Below are 16,683 nucleotides of genomic sequence, written 5' to 3'. Positions count from 1 at the left end.
AAATTTTTAAAAATGGGATTTCACTATATTTAACAACAAATAACCAGATATGGTGGTATATTCTAATGCCTGCTATTAGGGCAGCTGAGGCTTGAATTCAGGAGTTCTAAACTGAAGTAAGCTAAGTTGACTGGGTATCACACAAAGCCCACTGCTAAAATGGTGAGCATCTGAGACTGGGGGACCATCAGGCTGCTGAAGGAAGAGCAAACTAAACTGAGGAAGCTTCCGTGTTGATCAAGAGTACAGTAAGGCTGTGAATGACTGTTCAGCCTGGGTGAGATAAGGTAGCCCAGTCTTAGTCTCAAAAAACAAACAACTAGAAATCAAGCAAAAGGTATGGTGATGTTTAAAGAGAGGTTAGTTGTTAGAAACAGGATTTTCATTTTCATAGGGGTTAGATTACGGGGAACTTTCCTAAAAGAAAAATTCTGTACACTTTAATTTAACCCAAGTCTGTCAACAAAAATTTTAGTTTTGAAGATAGGTTCATGCTGGAAGAAATTGCTCTGATAATCAGAATTCTTTCTCTGCCTAAGCAATTTACAAATTATATTTTTGTAGATGTTGTTTGTTCTTCATTCTAGAAGGGATCAAGATATCAGGAAGGTGACTTCTCGATGAGTTAAAATCTACTCTCAGACACTAGCTGTGTGACCCTCAGTGAGTCCCTTTTATCTCAGTTTCCTCATCTGTAAAATAAACTGCAGAAGGAAATGGCAAACAGTTCCAGTATCTTTACCAAGAAAACCACTTTGGGGTCATGAAGAATCCCATGGGAAGACTGTGCTAAGCCACCTGTCTCCCTCTGTCTTCCAGAATCATCTGGGTCCAGTGGAAAGATATAGATCAGGATGACTAGAGCTGACTCTAGATGTAGTGGGAGACTTTGGCCTTTGTAAGGGAAGGTCTTTAACACATGTCGGTTTGACTGAGACAATGCCCAATCAGTGATTAAAGCTATGTAAAAAAATGAAGCAGAGAATTTCTTTTACCAAGTCAAAAAAAAAAAAAAAAAAAAAATCAATCTGGGAGGGGAAGATGCTTTGGGTTTCAAAATGGAAACAATTGCTATTTACATTTTCTCCAAGCCAATCAGGGTCTAAACTATGGCCAAGTGTGGCTTAGCTTGGGATCTATTACTGGTCACTCAATGAGAGCCAGAGTAATTTGTATTTAAGGCATGGTCCTAGTCCTTGCACGATTATAGTAATTGTGAACCCAAAGACAAAATTCCAAAGCAAAAAAAAAGAAGACACATAAATGAAATTTAGAGTTTTTACTTATTAAATGGTGATATAAATGGAGGATACCTTGAAAGAAAATATTTGCCAGACTGCTCCCTCTAAAGATTTCCCTTTTAATTTGGTCAAAGATGAACAAAGAGATATCTCTAAGGATTACATTAAACCAGAAGAAGTTTCTACACAGACAAACTCTTAGTCTGAAGGACTAAGTTTCTCTTTGAAATAAAGACTTCAATTCAAGAAAGACTAATGAAGGTTTTGATTTGAGGTACGATATTCTTCGTACCTCACACACAGAAAGTTGATCAATAATCGACAGGATCTTATAGTCAATATTGGTTCAATAGAGACTTTTAGGTCCTATCCTCCCTAATTCACATTCTCCTGATAATGCTTTTACATATAAGCTTTTTGCTTTTCAGTACTGCTTCACCCCTTTCCTTTTCTATTCATGAGCTGATTTCATTGACAGGCTCTAACTTTGAATATGTCAGGATATGGATGGTTCCTGGAGCTATGTTGAGGCTAATGTTGGCAGTACAAAATGGAAACTTTTAAAGTCCATGTGAGATTCAGGGATGTCTGATGGGGTGAGAGACAGAAAGAATCAATGTCCAAGCAAATTGACGTGGCTAACAAGAAATAGGAAATAAGCAAGTGGAAATCTTGCTATCCCTTCAAAACTGAAGGATCGTGGACCATGTTCTGTAAGAAGAGGCAGAGGTGCTGTGGTGGGACTTGTAAACTAACCAGATATCAGGCTCTTTGCTCTCCCTGGTCCTCACATCCCAACAATTACCAACTCTGATCAATCCAGTCTCTATAATACCTCTCTTATCTGGGCTTTTTGATTCTTCATGACCCCATTTGGGGTTTTCTTGGCAAAAATACTGGAGCAGTTTGCCATTTCCTTCTGCAGCTTATTTTACAGATGAGGAAACTGAGGTAAATAGGGTTAAGGGACTCACCGAGGGTCACACAGCTAGTGTCTGAGAGTAGTTTTTACTCAGAGGAGTTTCCTGATTCCAAGCCCAGTGCTTTATCCTCTGCACCCCCAGCTTTCCTTCTCATATAGCTGCCCTCCTAGTTTAGACCCTTCTCTCTTTTCACAGGGACTGTTGCAATACCCTCCTAACAGTCCTTTCTTTTCAGAACATTTTCCACACAGCTGACAGACAATAATCCTAAAGCACATGTCTGAGCATGTCACCTCTCTGTTGAAACAAAAATTCCGGTGGCTCTCTGCTGCTTCTGAGATAAAATGAACTATTTGGTTTGTGAAACTCCTCATGATCTGGCTATAACTTAGCCCTCTCTCATCCATTCTGTTCCAGCCATACTGGCCTTCTTGTCTCCCTGATCAGAACATGCTGTTCCCCCTACTCCGTGCCTTTTCACGGAAACATCCCCCACACCTGGAATGCACTCACTCCACCTCAGCCTCTTAGAAACCCTGGTTTCCTTCAAAGGTCATTTTCACTGCCAGCTCCTACAGCGGTTCTTCATGATTCTTTCCAGGGGTTGATGCCCTTTCCCATCAAATTACTTTGTATTTATTTCATCTATATCATATATGATATGGAGTCTTCCTTATGAATTTTGCCTTTCCTTTGTCGGAATGTCAGTTCAAGGGCAGGAATTGTTTTATTTTCATATTTTCATTCCCAGGGCCTTACACAGAACCATTTACATAGAGGGTATTTAATAGAAGCATGTCATATGAATGAAAGAAGGCAGACAAGGTTTGGGGAACTCTCTTAGTGAGCTCAATGAAGCTGGTCCCAGGGAGGCAGCCTACAGAGAATCCTGGGGCTCCCCTCTTTACCCAAACTGGCCTTCTTTAACTAGAAAAATATCTGACTCCTGGAAAAAACAAACAAACAAACTACCCAACAACCACCAAAACTGGAAGGCATGAAAGAATGAGTACTGCCAATTGCTTTTTTTTGGCTCAGTGGTTTTTTGTTTTTTGTTGTTTTTTTTTTACAGAATGGGCAATGACTAAGCATTTGGAATGGATACCAGTGAGTCATTCCACTTTTAATTATGCAACTTTTCTTCTCTCTATTGTCACTGCACTTTAAAGCTCATTATCTAGGGCCCAGAATTTCCATCCTCTGAGGAGAGGACTTGGCTTTTTTTCTCCCCACCTCTAAGCTCTTTAGTATAAGCTGGTACTTTCAAAGATGTGTGTTTCCCTTCCGACTGGGATTAACATAATAATAACTGACATTTTATAGTCTCTAAAGTTTGCAAAGGCTTTACATATATTTCCTCATTTGATCTTCACCACAGTACTATTTACTTTCTCTGTATGATATATTTTATTGAATTCTCTCTGTAAGCATTGCTTCTTCTTCAGCAGAATGCCAGCTCCTTGAGGGCAAGGATTGCTTTGTTTTCATATTTTCACCCCCAGGATCTAGCATGGAACTTTACACATACCAAGTGCTTAATTAAAGCATGTTGAATGAATGAAAGAAATGGGGCAAGAGTTTGGGGAAATATTTATATGGTAATGTAGAAAGGAGAAAATGCCTTCATATAACCTACAAACTCTCTCCCCTAGTGTTAATTATTCTAGAAATTCATCCAAATTCTTGCTAAGCATATCCATGGACAATGATGATTTTTTCATGAGAAAAATTCCTAAATGATGTTTCTAAAGCAACTGGATATTCTATCTACATCTCAAACTCCACATGTCTAAAACAGAATTCTCCAACTTGGAACTATGCCCTAAGGGCTATCAAACTATTCATACCTTTTGACCCAGCAGTGTTTCTACTGGGTTTATAGCTCAAAGAGATTTAAAATTTTTTTTCCTGAGGCAATTGGGGTTAAATGACTTGCCCAGGGCCACACAGCTAGGAAGTGTTAAGTGTCTGAAACTAGAGTTGAACTTAGGTCCTCCTAACTTCAGAGCTGGTGCTCTCTCTACTCAAAGCGATCTTAAAGGAGGGAAAGAGCCCCGTACATGCAGAAATGTTTGTGGCAGCCCTCTTTGTAGTGGTCAGAAACTGGAAAGTGAGTGGAGGCCCATCAGCTGGAGAATGGCGGAATAAATTATGGAATATTATTGTTCTATAAGAAATGACCAGCAGGATGATTTCAGAAAGGCCTGTAGAGACTTACATGTACTGATGCTGAGTGAAATGAGCTCATTATTATATTATAGGAGATCATTATATATGGCAACAACAAGATTATATGATGATCAATTCTCTTTCCAACAATGATACGATTCAGACCAGTGTAATGGAGAGAGCCATCTACACTTAGACTGTGGGAACTGAGGATGTATCACAACATAGCATTCTCACTCTTTTTGTTGTTGTTAACTTGCATTTTATTTCATTTTTCATTTTTGTCCTTTTTGATTTGATTTTTCTCGTGCAGCAAGATAATTGCAGAAATATGAATGCATGTATTGGACTTAACACATATTTTTTACCAGGTTTAAATATATTGGATTACTTTCTACCTAGGGGAGAGAGTGGGGAGAACAGGGGGAGAGGGGAATGGAACAAAGGGTTTTACAAGGGTTAATGTTGAAAAATTATCCATACATATCTTTTGAAAGTTAAAAAAGTTTTAATAATAAAAGAACTGATCTTCAGTCTGGAACCTGTATTAGCAGATCTGTCAGAAAAATTCCCCCTGCCTTCAGTGTATACACACCTGGCTGGCTGGATCATCTTATGTCTGGAGTTGACAATGAATGTTGAAGAAGCCTTGCATTCTCCCTTTTTGTTCTGTTTTTGTTTTGCACAAAAATAAACTTGTATTAGGGAGTTGTTAGCCGTACACCAGATCTCATTATATTATCTTTTTTCCTAAACTCATCTCCCTTTTGAATTTTCTTATTTCTACTAAAAGTACTAGAAAATGCTCATATACCCAGTATTGCAACCTTGGTTTCTTGATTAACTCCTCATTCTTCCCTACCCTCCATATCCAATCTATTGCTAAATCTTGTCAATTCAACCTCCACACAGAGTGGATAGATATTTTTTCCTTCTCACTATTCACACACCTATTTGAGACCTTCCCCAGATTACTGAAATAGCCTCCTAATTGGCTTCTTTTTAAAAGTCTCTCCCTGTTCCAATCAATATATTGTATAGTTGCCACATTGATCTTTCTGATCTGATCCAACAATGACATTCCCCTACTCATGTAGCTCCCTATTGATTCTAGAATCATGTGTTTTGTTATCTTTATCTCATTCACTTATAATTAGTATTTTTGTGTCAGTTTTATAATATGCACCATTGTTAGTACATGCCACAATTACATAATTTATAAGTTAATATGTGTATAGGAAAGATGCATTTCCCCAATTTTTTTTTCACTCAAAGAGGTTCACAATAAAAGGAGTTCTGAGACCACTGGCCTAGACAATCGGCTTACTTCATCTTTTTGGTCTTTTCTGTGGAGTTAGTTAGGTTTATTTGTTTTGTTTTGTTTTTTGAGTCACTATTGGTTTCTTTGGGAAATCATTCAGGTTTCAGGAGTTTCATGCAATCAACACAATTCATCTGCAGACAGGAACGTCTCGGTTTTCCCCACCTGGAATTCTGCTCCAACAGTTCCAAGGAGTGCTGGGCATCCTTGATGATCACGACGAACACCTGTGGCAACCTTATTTTAGGCCTTTTTTGATGCTGATGAAGTACTGAGGTTCACTTTGGCCCTGCAGGACCCGGCTCTTGGATTTCCTGACCAGCACTGTAGTCACCATGCAATATAGGCACAGACCACAAGGTGGCGCCAGTTCCAAGCCTGAGATGCTTGGCTGGCTTCCCAGGGAGGGGTCTCAAGCAGGTGACCCCTTCTCTCAGGCAATTTCTCCTTACCAAGCAGGTGCTCGGTGTTGGTCCTTCATTCTTGAAGAGGGCTTGACATCAGGCAGCTGAAGTTATGCGGGCAAAGGAGCTGGGTATGAGCGAGGGGCAGCTGGCAAGGTCCCCCGGAGCCACCCGGCCCGGGGCGGGACTCGGATCAGGACGACCGGGGTGGCCCTGGAGGCAGGCAAGACCTGGGCCTTTTAAGCCAAGGCCTTCAATGGGCCTCAGCCTGACTGAGGTGATGGCCAGTCACTGCCCACCGTCACTCCCCTCCCCCCAGGATACTGGCTACATACATCACCTAGGGAACAACTGGACAGCTGCCACCTGGGCACCAGGGAATCCAACTACCTAAGAAAAGACAGCAGTGCTTGAGCAGCTAGGTGGCGCAGTGGATAGGGCACCAGTCCTGGAGTCAGGAGGACCTGAGTTCAAATTTGATCTCAGACACTTAACACTTCCTAGCTGTGTGACCCTGGGCAAGTCACTGAGTTCCAATTGCCTCAGGGGGAAAAAAAATGTAACAGTGCTCATCTCACCATGGGAAGAATATATGGTTAATGGCACTCTTTGGTCTTATGCTAAAGGAGAAATAGGGTGGGGAGCAATAGGAAGACTATGTACCCTGAACCTTGAGAAACTAAAGTATGAATTCAACAACTATCAGATAGCAACAAACTAGGTAACTTACCTAATTTAGCTTTAGAATCAGGATCCAAAGATTTTGGAGATCTTCTAGTTCCTTTACCTATAGTCATTTGCAAATGCAAAATTCTTGAGCAGTGGTCCTCAAACTTTTTAAAGAGGGGGACAGTTCACTGTCCCTCAGACTGTTGGAGGGCCAGACTATAGTAAAAAAAAACAAAAAAAAAAAAACTCACACTCTGTCTCCTCCCCTCAGCCCATTTGCCATAACCCGGAGGGCACATCTGGCCCACGGGCCATAGTTTGAGAACCCCTGTTCTTGAGCCTTTTTCATAAATAAAAAGTTGTATGTTACTAGTTTTTGTTTGTTTGTTTGTTTTTAGCAGAGCATGCATCTTAACCCAGAGATGACAAATTTTATTTTTGTCTTTGGGATCTAGCTGTCCATCAGACTGGCGGTACATAAGGACTATTCATCTGACTTTATTTCCCATGATACTTGAGATTCAGTTTCTTCACCTGCAAAATGAGGGGGATAGACTAGATAATGCCTAAAGTCTCTTCTAGCTCCAGATCAAGGATCCTACAGGAGAGTCTCCCAGAGAGGTCTGCAGGTCAGACTACAACATGGTGACATCACCACATGATGGTAATTTCTCATCGACCAGGGAAGAAGTTCTATGAAGTAAGACGTTTAATAGCTGGTGAGTGAACAGAAGAGCAAACATTTGACTTATAGATGGGTTAGAAAGAGGGATCCAAATATAGTCCTTGTTAGCTTGGAAACAATTCTATGTATTTCATACTGATAGGGCCAATAGCATCATTGTATGCAATGGGTGCTGCATTCACCTAGTTTTGATGTTCAGGAAGTAATCCTTCTGTGAGATTTAGAATTTACTAGAGGCTATTTTTAGAGCATTGTGTCCGGTTTGGGTGACTGTCACGTATAAAGAACGCGAATAAATTGGAGTGAGTTCACAAATGAGCAATAAAAATGATTAAAGATGTTGGCTAAGAGGAAAAACTATTAAAACTGAGGCTATTTAACCTAAGAGATGACTGAAAGATGACTTCAAGTATAAGAAGTGTTATTGTAAGGGGGATGTTCACCAGCTGTTTTGTTTCCTCAGAAGGAAAAAAAAGGAAATGTGTTTCAACTGTAATAATACAGTAATAACAATAACTGACATTTACATAACATTTTAAAATTTGCAAATTATTTCCCTTTTAGCTTGTGACATTCTGGATTTTGCCACTGTGATTCAGCTGTCTTTTCACCCTGGAATTTTCCTCAACGTCTGGGACCTCTTCACCCTGAAACATTCCTCCACTATTCTTGGTGAATTCTTTCTGGGGAGGGGCTCTCAGCCATCCATGTTCTGTTTTCCTCCTGGCTGTGGAAGAAAACTCTTTCTAGACTTTGCCACCATGTGCCTTGGGAACACTTTCTCCTTCTACCCATCACACTTTTTATGTGTTGTCTTCCCCTATTAGAATGTAAGCTCCTTGAAGGCAGGGATTGTGTAATTTTGCTTGTTTGTTTGTTGTTGTTTTTTGCTTGTATTTGTATTCCAGTGCTTAGTACAGTGCCTATACCTATATAGGTAGTATATGGAGACTGAGTGGGAAGAGGTAAGAGATAAATCAAAAATTCAGGACATGGACAAACTTAGTGACACCTTTATTTTGCCATTTACATCCCATTAATCATAGAATTCCTTTTCAAATTTCCAAATGAGCTATAATTGTATCGATAATGGTCTACTGTGGAAGAGTAGGTTCCTATTATCTGGCAAAGTATTTTCCAGACATCCAAAATGAAAGTAGGCTTAATATATTTGTAAAATCAGCCATGAGGTGGGATAAACTCTCCTTCCTTTTGTCATCTCCCTCCTTTGTGGGTCCATGATAAAAGTTCCAGAGCAGATCAGAAGCAGTGTAGCTGGGTGGGGGTGGGAATAGGGAGAAAATCTGTTCTGAGTCTTTTTCTTAAGTAGAGCCCAAAGAGCCCATGGCCCTCCTTTAGCCAGAGGGTCCAATTAAAAGGGGGAAAGGACAATTATGAGATGAGGGCTAGACAAATTCAATCTTGAAGCATAATCATTTCTCATTGACAAGTTACCTCTTAATCTCATTAGCTGCTTAGGCATCCCATCTCAGAATACTCATTCACCTAAGATCATCCAAGAATAAAAGCTGTTAGGTAGTATAATGGATAGAGTGCTGACCTTGGATTTAGGATAACCTGTGTTTAAATCTTGTATTAGACATTTATTTAGCTGTGTGACTCTAGACAAGACATTTAACTTCGTAGTCTCAGTTTCTTCTTCCAAAAAATGAGAATAATAATGATTTTCTCCTTATAGAGTTGTTATGAGGATCAAATGAAATATCTATAAAATAATTTAGAAACTTTAAAGCAAAATATAAAGACTAGCTATAATTATTAACAAAAACAAAAGAAACATAGACAGGTGGGGGTGGTATCTTTAAAAAAAATTTTAATTTAAACTTTTTTTAATGAATAAAAATCTGTTTTGTGTTCCTCCTCCCCTTTCTCATTGAGGAATAAAAAAGAAAAACAAAGCACTTGAAATATATATATATATATATATATATATATATATATATATATATATTTATATATAAAAATACACACACACATATATTAATCAAGTAAAGTAATTTCCTACACTGGCTAGATACACAATATATGTGTATATACATGCATATATCTAAATATACATATATGAATATAGACATGTGTATTGTGTGATTATGTATTCATTGCATACATTTTTAAATATACATAAATTGCATGTGAATATACATATACATACATTGCAACATAAAAGTGTGGATATAGTATTCTTCATTTTGAGACTGTCATTTCTGTCTTAAAATTGTATCTTGCTTTGGTCTGTATGATCTTTCCCTACTTTTAGTCAGTATCAATAAGTTTATAAGTTTTAAGCCAGTGTAGATCAGAGAATGGAGCCAAGATGACTGAGGGAAGGCAGAGTCTTTCCAAACTCCTCCACATACCTTTAAGTAATGACTCCAAATAGATTAACCATAAAAAGATGGAGTGAAACAGTTTTGCAGCCCAGGACAACTTGGGCAATTGGCAGGAAAGGTCTGTCATATTGGGGTGAGAATGAAGCTTAGTCCAGAGCAGGCTGTTTCAGCACAGTTCTAGCCCCAGCAAACCAGGAGCAGGCCATGGGAGCCACTGAATTAGCAGGGGCAGCTTCTGGAAATCTCAGCCCACAAATAGGAAGGGGGTTGAACAACTGGTCACAAGGAGATTACAGGGGTCACTTTGCTGGTACTAAAGCAGAATTCTCTTACTTTGTCCATATTTGGATCCTGGCCATAGTCCTCAGTAGCAATCCTAGGATGAAGAGAAGCAATAACATACACAGTGGAGCAGGGAGCCTCCTCACAGTTTCAGGGCAGAAAAGAGTGCTTTTGATCATTCACAGATCAGAGCAAAGGGGAGTAGTAAATACATTTCTTCTTACATCATATTACCTTGAAGGAACTGAAGACTTTCAGGTCCCTAGAGGTATCTGGAAACAGTTGCACAAAATTCCTGAATCTTGGGATAGTACACCCTTCACCTTGGAAGCAGAATCCTACTTTAACAAAAAGATAAAAGTCAAGTAATAGGTTTGAAAAATGAGCAAACAACAGAAAAGGATTCTGACTATAGAAAGTTACCATGGTGGCAAGGAAGATGAATACACATACTCAGAAGATAACAAAATCAAAGCTCCTACATCCAAAGTCTCCAAGAAAAATATGAATTGTTCTTAAGTAAAAAAAAAAAAAGTTCAAAAAGGATTTTGAAAACCAAGTAAGAAAGATAGGGGGAAAATTGGAAAGAGAAAAGATAGTGATGCAAGAAAATAATGAAAAACATGTCAGCATCTGGTAAAGGAGACACTAAAAAATATTTTAAAACAGACTAGGCCAAATAATAAAGGAAATACTAAAAGCCAATGAGGAGAAGAATGTCTTAAAAAGTAGAATTGGGAATTGGGGAAAAAAAATCCAAGGAAGAAAATAACTCCTTTAAAAGTAGAATTGGCCAAATGAAAAAGGAGGTACCAAACCTCACTGAATAAAATAATTGTATAAAAATTAGAATTGAGCGAATGGAAGCTAATGATTTTCTAAGAAATCAAGAAACAATAAAACAAAACCAAAAGAATGGAAAAAATGGAAGACAGTGTGAAATATCTCATTGGAAAAATAACTGACCTAAAAAAAGGATCCAGGAGAGATAAGTTTAAAATTAATGGATTGAAAGTCATGATAAAAAAAAAAAAAAAAAAAGAGCCTAGACATATCTTTCTTTCTTTTTTTAATAAATTAATTTATTTTAATACACATTGCTTTATGATCATATTGGGAGAGAAAAATCAGAACAAAAGAAAAAAACCATGGGTGAGAGAAAAAAGAAGTGAATACAGTATGTATTAATTTATATTTAATCTCCATAGTTATTTTTCTGGCTGCAGAGGGCATTTTCTGTCAAAAGTGTACTGGGATTGCTTTGGATCACTGATACACATCATCTTTCAAGAATTGTCAAGGAAAACTGCCCTGATATTCTTGAACCAGAGGGTAAAGTAGAACTTGAAAGAATCTACGGATTACCTCATGAAAGAGATCCTAAAAAGAAAACTCCCAGGAATATTATAGCCAAACTCCATAGCTTTCAGGTAAAAGAAGAAAATACTGCAGGCAGTCAGAAAGAAACAATTCAAGTATCTTGGAGCCACAATCAGGACAGCATAGTATCTGGCAACTTCTGCATTGAAGGATTGGAGAGCTTGGAATGTGGTATTCCAGAGGGCAGAGGAGCTGGAATTGAGGTCAGGAATACCTACCCAAGAAAATTGAGTGTAATGCTTCAGGAGGAAAAATAGGCATTCATGAAATAAAGGATTTTTGGACATTCTTAATTTAAAAAACCAGAGGTGAATGGAGAATTTTACTTTTAAATGCAAAACTCTAGAGAGGAATAGGGAGACAAACATGAAAGGGAAATCATAAGGAACTTAATAAGATTGAACTATTTACATATCAACATGGGAAAATGATGCTTATAACTTGTAGGAACTTTCTTATTATTAGGGTGTTTGGAAGGAGAGTATGTGGACAGAAGGTCCAAGGGTTAGTTGAGTATGAGAGAATGATGTCTAAAGAAGTAAAATTGAGGAGTGAGAAAGAATGTACTGAGAAAGGAAGAGAAAGAGTGGTAAAATGGGGTAGAGGTGCAGGAGAACTTTTACAGGGGAGGGAAAGGGGGTAGTCAAAAAGGCATGTTCTCAGAGTTGGCTGAAGGAGGGAATAACACACACATTCACTTGGGAATAGAAATCTCTTTTGCCCTGTGGAAGAGTGGGGGAGAGGGGAATGGATGTGTATGTGATGGAAGGAAAAGGACAGTCAGAGACAAATCACTTTTGAGGAGGGACAGATTGAAAGGAAAGAGAAATTAGAAGAATTAACAAAAATAATTATGAATAAATTTTCAGCAAATATTTCTGATGAAGCCTACATTTCTCAAACATAGAATTGAGTCAAATTCATAAAAACAAGAGCTATTGACCAATTAATAAATGATCAAAAAATAGAAACCGTTTTCAGATGATGTAATCATAGGTACCTATAGTCATATGAAAAAATGCTGTAACTATTGATTGGAGAAATGCAAATTAAAACAATTCTGAAGTACTACTACATATCTATTAGATTGACTAATAGGACAGAAAATAAAAATGATAAATGTTGGAGGGGATATGGGAAAAATGAGATATCAATGCATTGTTAGTAGAGTTGTGAATTGATTCAACCATTCCATAAAACAATTTGGAACCTTAACTAAAGAGCTATAAAACTATCCATTCTTATTGATATAGCAATACCATTATTAGATCTGTATCCCCAAAGAGATAAAAAACAAAAAGGGAAAAGGTCTATATATACAAAAATGTTTATAATAGCTCTTTTCCAGGGACAAAATTGAGGGTATTCCCATCAATTGGAGAATGGCTGAATAAGTTGTGACATGTAATTATAATGGAATGATAAACAATGATAAACAGGATGCTCTCTGAAAAACCTGGAAAGACTTCAATGAGTTGATACAAAGGGTTGTACTGTGTTATAATACAATAATATTGCAAGAACAAAGAATAACAATTTTGCAAGATAATCAGCTCTGAATGACATAATTATTCTTAGCAATACAATGATCCAAGACAACTCTGAAAGACTCATGAGGAAAAATGCTATTCATTTATATGCTTCAGTCTGCATTGAGAAACCATCAGTTCTGGTGTCTCAATGGAGATTGGAGCACACTTTTTAATTAATTTTTTTGAGAATTTCTTGAGGATTTTTTTGGTCTATGTTTTCTTTTTCAACATGAGTATTATGGAAATAATAACTACATGAATGCATGTAGTTATACTCTCGTATAACTTATATTGACTTTTACTCTCAGTGAGGGAGATTGGGGAGGGAGAAAGGGAAAGAATCTAGAACTTCAAGTTTTAAAAACAAATGTTAAAAATTGTTTTTATATTTAACTGGGAAAAGTGAAATACTAAATATAAGTAGCCAGTATAAAATAATCATTTCAGGGAGCAAAATTGCAAAGCCAAACTAGAAGTGATATACAGACCATCCCAAAGATCAATATAGCTTCATTTATAATCTCTGTCTTTCTCTATTAACCAAAGATCACATCCTGAGATTATGTGCTAAATCAAGGGAAGCCATTTAGGCCGTGCTGTGGATGCTTTTGATCCTGATACTAACTAAACTTTAGATAAACTCCATACTCTGCAGATCAGATGGTACCAATAATTAACTTTGAGATGATGCGGATATTAATGAACTAACTCCAAGGTGGTTTAGTCTGTTCCTCACCAAAACCTTATAAAATTGAGTGACTCCACTGCTCACTCTTGCACTTTTCCATCTCCATCTAGGTTCATTCTGCCGAGTGTTCCCATCTGGAATTCATGGTTATATAGGTGACTCTCTACAACCTTCTCCCTTTCCATTCTTTTCCCTATCTTGCCTGCCTCTGTATTCCATCCCCAATCCCAACACACTTTGACCACTTGTCTCCATAGTTTCTGTTCCTGTTCACAACTTTACTCGCTGTGTCAAAAGTTATACACAATTTAATAACTTTTGGTATCAGTGGGTCAAAGATACACAATTTTGTAACTTTTTGGACAGAATTCTTAATTGTTTTCCAAAATGGCTGGACCAAGTCATAGCTTCACCAATTATGCATCAAAGTGACTTTTTCCATAGTCCCTTTACTGTTTTTAATTTTCTTTCTTTTTTCTTTTTTCTTTTTTTTTTTTTTTACAACTTTTCAAACCTGATCAGTGTGAAGTAGAGCTTCAAAGTTGTTTTAATTTGCAATTCTACAATTTCAATTCTAAGATAGATAGAATTGTTGCTTGCTCCTAAGTTTCCATGATTTCTACCCAAGCCATTAGTTCCTCTTTGTTAGTCAGAGTAACATCTAAAATAGAAGCTTCTTCTCATTGATTCCTTTACCTTTGAAGGATAAAATTATCAGGTATCTCACATGCCCTCACCTAAATCTTGTAGACATTTGTAACTACAAAATGGGAAGAATATCAAAAGAGCCCAGAACTCTATAGGAGACAAAATCCAAGAAAAAAGCCAGCAAAAAATCTGTGCTCAGATATTTGGGTACAAATACATAAAAGTTTAAGTGACAAGGAGAGGTGAATGAAAGATACTAAGGCAAGATGCAAATCTGATGTCACTCGTTTCCTGAGAGTCAATAAGATTGGACCTAAAGCTCAAAGAGAGTTCAATTCAGCCACCAACAGCAAAGCTAGGGACAAAATATTTCTATACTATATACAGCTCCTCTTATTTCTCCCCCTTCCCTCCATTCACTGCCTCAGTATTGCTCCTCAACTCTCTATTACCACTGCATTGAGACCAGATCAAAATCTTTGGTAGATCCTTACTCCATCCTCATCTCTTCCCAATCTTCCCAATCTCTCTGTACTGAGTGGGGCCAAATTCAAATAGAGATGGATCCTGCTGGCTGCATATTGACTAGTGTGTTATTTTAGTCATGTCCAACTCTCTGTGACTCTATTTTTTTGGGTTTTCTTGTCAAGTGACTTGCCTTTTCCTTCTTCAGATGATTTTGCGATGAGGAAACTGAGGCAAACAGGATAAATGACACTGAGTCACTTGTCCAGAGTCATACAGCTACTGTCTGATGCTAAATTTGAACTCAGATCTCCTGACTCCAGGCCTGGAGTAGACTACCCACTGTACCACATCTTGACTTAGAGAATCACAAATTAACACTGTCTCTGTGATATTGTACTTTTATTTATTTTGCTAAATATTTCCCAATTAAATTTTAATCTGGTTCAGATCTTATATAGGAGTGTTGTAGATCACATGTACTGCATATTTGATACCTGTCTGTACTAGATCATTCCCTGTTTTCTACAAATGCATCCAGGTCTTTTCTATCTTAAAAATAAATTCTTACTTTATCCTCCCATTCCTTCAAGATATCTTTCTATATCTTTTCTCCCTTTCAGGGCCAAATTCCTAAGGAAAAAACTCTAGAGTCATTGGTTCTCTTTCTTTTCCTCACTCTCACTTCTTGTTCCCTTGTAGTCTGGCTTACCTTCATCACTCAACTGAAAAATCCTTCTCTAGGGTTGCCAGTGATTTCTAGTTTGCCAAACACAAAGGCCTTTCCTCAATCATATCTCTCTTTATCTCTCTACCATTTGACATTTTTTACCATCATTGGCAGACTCTTCTCAGAAGAGTGTTCTTAAATGCATAAAACAAAATACATAAATTACAAAGGAAATAAAATGCTAATGAAAATAAAGATGTATTTTTTTTCTCATCCAAGTGAACTGATTTCTTAAATCTACCAATGAATCCCTTAGTGGTCTGTGGATTCCAGATTAAGAACCTCTGTCCTAGATATTCTCAGTTCACTGGGTTTTTATGACTTCCTTCTTTTTGTTACATCTTTCTACGGGTGTTACTCATCCTCTGTCTCATTTTCTATAATTATCCAAGTCCTGCCTCCCAACTGAGCATGTAGCTGAAGATTCTGTCCTGGGCCTCTTCTCTTTCTCTATTGTATTTTAGTGATCTTATTAATTCCTATGACTTCAATGGTCATCTCTATGCAAGTGACTCTAAGATCAATTTATCTGGTCCTAGTCTTTTCTCTATGTACCAGTCCCACATTGTTGATTATCTGTTGGATTTAGGCATATCCTATAGCCATCTCAAAATCAATTTGTTGCTAAGTCTTTCACAGTTGCTCATCCTTGTTGTTACTGCGTATAATGTTCTCCCGGTTCTGTTAACTTTGCTTTGCAAAGTTGATGTAAATCTGAGTTTTCTGAGAACGTCCTGCTCATCATTTCTTATTACTCTTTCACATCAATATTGCTCAGTCACAATCATGTAACATTTATCCAGCCATTTCTTCACTTTCCAGTTCTTTGTCATTGCAAAAGGAGCTGCGATAAATATTTTTGTACAAATGGGTCCTTTTCCATTTTCTTTGACATCTTTGGGAGACAGCCCTAATATAGTAGTATTGTTAAGTCAAAGAATGTGCACAATCAAAATGATCACCTTAAAGAACAAGTCTATGTCATTTCCCCGTTTAAAAGCTCCAGTGGTTCTCTACTGTCTCTAGAGGAAAAGTACGTAGTCACATTCTGGATTCAGATGACCATTCCGGATATATACAATACATCCTCTGCATACTTTATCTTCCAACCAAATTAATCTACTTTCTGTTATTTATGCAAGGCATTCCAACCCTCACATCCATGGATTTATATAGACTGTTTCCCCAGGCTTGG

The sequence above is a fragment of the Sminthopsis crassicaudata genome, chromosome 2 (genome assembly GCF_048593235.1).
Source record: "Sminthopsis crassicaudata isolate SCR6 chromosome 2, ASM4859323v1, whole genome shotgun sequence".
Classification (NCBI taxonomy): Eukaryota; Metazoa; Chordata; class Mammalia; order Dasyuromorphia; family Dasyuridae; genus Sminthopsis; species Sminthopsis crassicaudata.
The sequence above is the reverse complement of the archived record's forward strand: the minus strand, read 5'-3'. Positions refer to the sequence as shown.